Below are 8,363 nucleotides of genomic sequence, written 5' to 3'. Positions count from 1 at the left end.
CTGGAGCTTGGATTATATATGTCCATTTACTGGCATTATCAATAAGAAAACCAAGGCTCATTTTGATTTCTCTTCTTTTAAGGTCTTCATATCCCTCACAATGTGACTTAGAGTGGTTAACATGCAACAGATTGATTAGTAATATTACTACAAAATCTTAAAATGATTTTTAAGACTGCCTTTTTGTCCTAATAGATATGACAAAAACATAATATCCTGTGATTTGATGAGTCTTATATAATGTCAATATTTAATACTGTATTATAACTTACTTTTTAAAACTTATATGATTAATTTAACTAACCCCTGTCTCAGTTTTAACTCTAAATTGTTTATTGAAATAGTTCCAACTTTAGAGTTACTGTGGAGTTGAATGATTCATACTTTCAAAGCAAATAAAATAGAACTTTAAATTCAGAAATACTTTAACAAATATTAATTCTTTGTACCATTTATAAAAGCATAAAAGCACAATTCTCATTAGGTTGCCTAAAGAATGCTGCTTCATTTGCGAGCTAACATTTTAGCAACTACCAAAATATATTCCAAAGTGGATGAAACAATTTACATTTCCACAATTAGGGCTTTAGGGTTCCCTCTTCTTGACATCCTAACACCAATCATCTGTTTTTTTTTTTTTTTTACAGTAGCCATTCCACTGGGTGTGAAGTTTCACCTTATTGTGGTTTTGATTTACCTTTCTCCAATAATTAGTGATCTTGAGCATTTTTTCATGTGCCTTTCATATATATTAAAAAAATTTCTGTTCAAATCTTCTTTCCATTTTACATGGAGTTACTTAGTCTTAAACCTTTGTATATTCTGAATATGAGATCGTCATCAAATGTAAGATATGTACCTATTTTGCCTTACTTTATATTGTCTTTTGAAATACAAAAGTATTTAATTTTGATTGTCCTATTCACTTATTTTTTGATTGCTTTACTTTACATATAATAGGTAACAAATTATCACCTAATCCAACATCAAAGATCAATATCAAAGAGTTATCCCTTTAATTTTTTTTTAGATTTTTATAATTTCATTTATGTTTTTGATCAATTATGAGTTAATTTTGGAATATGGTATGAAGCAGTAGTCTAAATTTATTCTTTCACATGTAGGTGTCCAATGATCTTAGCACTGCTTGTTGTAAAAACTATTTTATTCCTTTCTTGGTGCAAGTGTCAAAAATCAATTGAATATAAATATATGTCTGAATTTATAAATTCTCAATTCTGTTCCCTCAATCTATGTAAGTAGACTAATGTAAGCACAAACCTTGCTTGCTATAGATTTATAGGCAATTTCAAAATAAGAAAACATATGTCCCTTAAATTTGTTATTTTTTCAAGATTATTTTGATTATTGAATCTCTTACATCTACACATGAATTTTAGATTCATTAGTTAATATCTGTAAAAGCTTCAATAAGAATTTTGATAGGATACATTTGAAAATATAGATTGATTTGTAGAGTATTTCATCTTGTCAACATTAATTTTCTAATCCATGAATATGGGATACCTTTCCACTTATTTGCATCTACTTAGATTTCTTTCATTAATATTTTATAATTTTCAGTGAATAGATTTTACATTTCTTCTTAAAAATTCTTCTTATTTATATTGTAACAGTAATTAAAAATTTTTTATTTTCAGATTGTTTACTGTTACTCTATAGAAATCTTGCTGAATTGTTTTTTAGGGCTAGAAATCTTTTGGTGAGTTTCTTAGAATTGTGTTTATTCAAGATCATATCAACTGCAAAGAAAGATAATTTTACTTCTTCCTTCCAAAATGATACTTTTTATTTCTGATCTTCCTTAATTTCCCTCACTACAACCTTCATTATAGTGTTGACCAGAGGGTCAGAATGGAAACGTTGCTTTGTCCTGTTTCTTTGGGAGAAAGCTTAGAGTTTTTTGAGACTTTTGGGATGATCATGCCTTTTTTCCCTTTATCTTTTTAATAAAATACATTACACGGATTAATATTTTTGACCCAACTTCTCACACTTTGGATAAATCTTGCTTAGCCATTTTTCTGGATTAGGTTTGTTAGCATTGTGGTAAGAATTTCTTTTACTCTTTATTATTGGTAATAATTGTACTGGGGAAAATATTGTGACATTTACTAAAGTTCTTACAAAATATCATTGCTTAATTTACCCTTCCATCATTCTCCTTTATCCCTCTTCCCCTCGATTCTTGGAATAGTTTATTAAGAGTTTTTGATCAATAATCATAAGAGATATTGGCCTGAGATGTTTTCATGATCTCTTTGGTTTTGTTATTAGTGTAATTCTGATCTCAGAATTGGGAAGTGTTTCCTTCACTTCTCTTTTTTCCTTTTTGGAAGGATTTGTAACAGATTGTAGTTAAGGGTTCTTCAAACATTTGATAATAGTTCATCAATGAAACCATCTGTTCCTGGGCTTTTCTTTGTAGAAAGTATTTTGGTTATTAGATAGTTCTATTTGTGTTATAGATTTATTCACCTTTTCTGTTTATTTTTGAGTCAGTGTCAAGAATTTGTATCTTTTTAGCAATTTTCTCCTATCCTTTAGATTACTTAATGTGTTGGCATTAATTATGCATCATGTTTCTTTATAATCTTTGTCTCTTTCATCTCTTTTCTTATAAATCTACAAGGGGGGGTGTGCCAGTCTTGGAGATAGCATGATAGCAGGATGATGTGCAGAGCAAATAGAACAAGTTCCTATTCCACTTCCATATTCCAAAACCTCCATGTAACATATGATCCTGGGGTACAGCATGCATCTATCTCTGTGTTCCAAAAACTCCGTTTAACATATGATATTGGGGTACAGGATATATTAGACATTAAATTGATAAGAACAGATACTACACTTGATCTTAGCCAAAAAGGGAAGAAACGGTCTCTCCTTGGTGATTTTAACAATTTGAGTCTTTATTTCTTTTTTTTGTTTGGGCAAAAAAATTATCCATTTGATTGATCTTTTAAATGAGTTCACTTTTAGCTTCACTGATTTTTAAGGTTGCTTTTTAAAATTCTCAATCTGACTTAATCTCACTTTTATTGTTATTTTCTATCATTTTGCCTTGTAAATTAGACAAGTGAAAAAAAAACAGTAAAAAATAAAAACACATTCATACTTTTTTAGATGTACCTATGCAGGTACTTTTAGTAACATTCTTCATTTCCTCATGTTGATTATAGTTATTCCCTAGTGTTATATCTGTTCAGCCTGAAAAAAATCCCTTTAGTTTGTTATTGAGCTAGCATCCTAGCAAATATCTTAGTGTCCTTTCATTTTTGAAGAACAGTTTTCCTGGATACAGAATTGTTGATTGATCATCTTTCTTTCAGCATTTGTGTACATAATCCACTTGCCTACTGGCTTATCTGCTGAGAAATCAGCTGCTGGTCCTTTTGAGGATCCCTGAATAAGATGGGTCACTTCTCTCTTGCCACTCTGGAGAGTGTTTATCTGTCTTTGGGAAGTTTGATTATGATGTGTCTTAGTGTGAAGTTATTTATACTACTTAGATTTGTTGAACTTTTTTGGATTTGCAGGTTAATGTTTCTCCTCAAATTTTGGAAGTTTTTAGTGATTATTTCCCCAATTTTTCTTTCTACCCCTTTTATTATCGCTTTTCTGGGACTCTTAATTATGCTTGTGTTGGTATGCTGACGGTATCCAAAAGATTTCTGAAACCCTGTTCATTTCTCTTCACCTTTCTTTCTTTTCTTCAGACTCAATAATCTTAACTGGCTGATTTTTTTTGTTTCTGAGACAAGGTTTCACTATGTAGCCCCGGTTGGCCTCAAACTCATGATCCTCCTGCCTCTGCCTTTTGAGGCTGGGACACCATCATTGCATCAGGAATGATGCACCATCATTCTTGGTTTTAAGTGACTGATCTTTAAGTTTGCTGTTTCTTTCTTTTACTGTTCAAATCTTCTGTTGAGTGTCTCTAGTGAATTTTTCATAGCAGTTATTAAACTTTTAAATGCAAGAATTTCATATTTTCCCTTATGTTTATCACTAAAAAAAGAATCTCTATTTGACTTTTTACAATAATTTCTGTCTTTATTTGTATTCTGCATAAAGCGAGGCATCATTATATATTTCTTCTGTACTTTCAACATAGTTTTCAGTAGTTGTTTTTAATATTTTATTTTAGTTTTGATTAAAGGTACTAAATGTACATAATAATAGAGTCCAGGGTGATATTTCAATACATCCATACAACATGCACTGGTCAAATTCAGTCTCTTTTTGTCAACCCTCCTCCCCTTCCTAAACCCTAGGAACCCCTATTCTACATTTAATCATCATTAATGTTTTTTACCTTCCACATATGAAAGACAACATACAGTATTTGTTTTTCAGTGTCTGGGTTAGTTCACTTACCATAATGTCTTCCAGTTTTGTCCATTTTATTGCAAATGATAGGATTTAGTTCTTCTTTATGACTGACAAACTCCATTGTGTGTATGTATCATATTTTCTCTCTCTCTCCTCTCTCTGTTGGTAGTTCTGGGGTTTGAACTCAGGGCTTCATGCTTTGCTCTGCAAGCTCTCTATCACTGGAGCCACTCCACAAGTGCTGTCTTTATTTTTTTGACAAGATCTCAATATGTATTCCAGGGTGATCCCAAACTCATGATTCTCCTACCTCAGCCTCCTGAATCCTGGGATTAGAGGTATGAATCACCATACTCAATTCCTATACAATATTTTCTTTATCCATTAATTTATTGATGAGTACCTAGGTGCACATCTTGGCTACTGTGACTAGTTCTGAAATAAATATGAGTGTGCCTCATCCCTTTGGTATGAGGATTTAATTTTCTTTGGAAGTATATCCAGAAATGGGATAGCTGAATGATAGGGTAGTTTTACTTTTAGTTTTTTGAGGAACTTCAAAACTATTCTCCTAATGGTTATACTAATTTACATTCCCACCAACTGTGTATGAGAGTTCCTTTTTCTCCATATCATTGCTAGCATTTAAGAAAAAACAATAGCCATTCTAATCAGGGTACAATGATAGATATTGTATTGTTGTTTTGATTCAAATTTCCTTGATGGCAATGGTATTGAGCAGTTTTGCATATATGTACTTGCATTATTTCTTCTTTAGAGAAGTGTCTATTTAGATCAGTTGCCATTTTTAACTGGGTTGTTTGTTTTTTTGTTAAGTTTTTTGAGGTCTTATATATTCTGGGTATTAATCCTTTGTTAAATGAATAGTTGGCAAATATTTTCTCCCACTCTGTGAATTGTCTCTTCATTCTATTGATTGTTTCCTTTGCTGTGCAGAAGCCTTTTAGTTCTTGAATATATTTGAATAGCAGTTTAAAAAAATCTCTGTCTAACATGTTTAAAGTCTGAAGATTCTTATAGAAAGTGTTTCTATTAACATATTTTTCTCCCAGTGTTTCAGCTGTACTTTTTGTGTCTTTATATGTGTCATAAATTTTAATATAAATTTCATATTTAAAAACATTGTAACAGTGAATGTTAGAAATCAGATTCTTCATACCCTCCTCACTCTTAGTATATGTTAGTGTTGCTGTATAGTGTTGTTTCTTTATTCAGTAATTTTCTGTTTCTGTAGTGTTCATTGTCAGATATAGACTTTGAAGTCTAAATGATTGAACAGAGATCACTTAAGTTCCTGGAACCAGAAAGTTTCTCAGTCGTTGCTAATGTGTGTGTTGTCACATGTCTTCAACACTGAGCCTAATAGTATACAAGTGAGTCTGTAATCATTTTTACTTCATGTTTGTATAAAGCTTCAAGTTTACCTAGATGTGAAAGTTTACATCCTTCTCTTAGGATTGTGTACAAGTCCTACACGTGCACATAGCCTTCCATAGTCTTCTAGGAATATGTCATAACTTTTCTAAGTTCCCTATAGACATCTCATTCCTTAACTTTCCCTTTTATTTTATTATTATTTTTTTCATGGTATGTATAGTCTGTAATTTATTTTTTTTTCATTTTTCTTTTATTATTCATATGTGCATACAAGGCTTGGTTCATTTCTCCCCCCTGCCCCCACTCCCTCCCTTACTACCCACTCCGCCCCCTCCCTCTCCCCCCCCAATACCCAGCAGAAACTATTTTGCCCTTATTTCTAATTTTGTTGTAGACAGAGTATAAGCAATAATAGGAAGGAACAAGGGTTTTTGCTGGTTGAGATAAGGATAGCTATACAGGGCATTGACTCACATTGATTTCCTGTACGTGGGTGTTACCTTCTAGGTTAATTCTTTTTGATCTAACCTTTTCTCTAGTACCTGTTCCCCTTTTAAACTTCTAAGGTAGTCTATTATTTGCCCATTATAATTCTCCGCTTCAAGCAGCTGCAACATTAAATGACTTCCTCTGATTGTTTTTGATAAATGCATGGAGGAAAAAGACTTTTCACATAGGTAAGCTATGTGCTATGTTGAATAAACAAAGCCTGGTGAGTGGGATCTTCAGGGAATCATCGTTGAGTTTTTTTAATTTTAGTTGCATTTTTAAATTCTAAATTTTCATTTGATATTTCCTTATATCTTCCATTTCTTTGCTAAGACTTTAGATCATTCTCTTTTCAGTATGCCCATAATTTGTTATTGAGGCATTTTTATGGTAGCTGTTTAAAAAATCTTCATCAGAAATTCAAGCATCTCGGTCATGTCAGCATTGGCATCTGTTATAGGCTGAATTGTGCCCTCCTAAAATATTTATATGTTGTAGTCTTAACCCTGACCCCCATACCTCAGAATGTGACTGTATTTGGAAATGGGGACTTTAAAAGGGTAGTTAAGGTAAAGTCGTCTAATATGATTGTGTCCTATAAGAAGTGGTGAGTAGCACATGGACTTGCACAGGGAGAAGATCATGTGAAGACACTAAAAAATGACAGCCATATACAAAAAAAAAGAGGGAAGAGTCAGAATGTTACTAACCCTACTGATAGCTTGATCTTATACTTCTAGCTTCTAGAACTGTGAGAAAAGATATTTCTATTTAATAAATCAGTTTTTGGCATTTGATATGGTAAGTGAATATGGCTTCTGTTGATAGCTTTTTTATTTTTTATCCATTTGCTGTCTTCCTAGTTCTTACTATGATGGTATTTTGTTCTTGTTGTTATGAGAGTCTAGACCTCATTTAAGGTTTGGTTTTAGCTGATAGAGTTCTAGCAGCAGATGGGGGAGGAAGCCACTTCAGTGCTAGGTGGATGTAGAACTCAATGATTTTCATTTATCCTCCCTCAGTTAAAGGGAAGTTACTTTTCTTTAATTGTTGTCTGGCATGTGAATTCTGACTACCCAGAAGTTCTCTCCTAGAAATTTTCTGAGGGTGTAAGTGCCTCATTACTAGTCTTCATTAAGATTTCCTCATTTCTGCCAGGTGATGGTAAAGTCTTGTCTCTGCTATGTCTCCTTCGACACAACCTGAGCAAGAACTTGAGGGTTGTCTTGTACTCTGTTGTTCCATGTGATAGTAGAAGTCCAAGTTTGTTTCAGGGTAGCCCTGACACTGCAGTGGTGGGGCCCTTGTTGCCATCTAACAGGGATCAAGTTTCCAACTCCCTGTTCAGTCTTTCTTTACCACCATGAGGGTGGTGTTTGAGGTACCTCATAGTTTGGTAAAGATGAAAGTTGAGATTCCTCACAGGTTGGCAGTAGGGTCAGTTTTTATATTGTGTGATGTTTGGCTACAGTAGAGCAGTTTATTGTCTCTTGAGGCTGCCTGTTTCAGGTCCTTTGGCTGAGTGACTAAACTTTTTTCCATGTCCTTTTTGATTTTTCCAGGATGTAGACTTCTTAAGTTCATGTTGAAATGCATAAGACGAATAGAAAGCCCAAGGAATTCACCACTGTGTCATTTGTTAGGTACTGAGTGTCCTTGTCTATTTTCTCATTTTTACCTTTCAGAGTCTTGTTTATTTTATATATTAGCAAGAATTTTGTTTGTACTTTGGGGTAGGAATAAGGAAAAGTATTTCTATTCCATCTTAAAAGCAATAGTGGGGAATATTTTAAGAGTGACAACCACTTTAATTGTTGATTCAAGAAATGTAACATGTCAAACTCAATTTTTGCTTGATGATTTAGATATTGAAATTCTCATTGCACTTTATATGTTTTAAAAAATTTGATTTGTATATGTTGAGCAAGAAGCCATATTGATTCTTGCTTTTTTTATTAAACAGGTAAATTTGATCATTTTATTGCATAAAGGATTATTGAACATTGAATTATTCTAAGGGTTTATAAAGTCCTGCAGCTCTTGATAGGTTCATCAAACTCCAACCACAAAAGGGAACATAGTGATGTCTGGTCTGAAAATATGTTAGAAGCTAAAGATTG

The 8,363-nt window shown here is 32.7% G+C and overlaps 1 pseudogene; it reads right to left on the bottom strand.

Moving 5' to 3' along the window:
• Positions 1-2,764: 2,764 nt before the first annotated feature.
• On the bottom strand, positions 2,765-2,902 carry LOC141416980 (U2 spliceosomal RNA; annotated as a pseudogene).
• Positions 2,903-8,363: the final 5,461 nt, after the last annotated feature.

This window comes from Castor canadensis, chromosome 14 (assembly GCF_047511655.1).
Source record: "Castor canadensis chromosome 14, mCasCan1.hap1v2, whole genome shotgun sequence".
NCBI lineage: Eukaryota > Metazoa > Chordata > Mammalia > Rodentia > Castoridae > Castor > Castor canadensis.
Note: the sequence above shows the minus strand (reverse complement) of the source record. Positions and strands in the feature narration are given on the sequence as shown.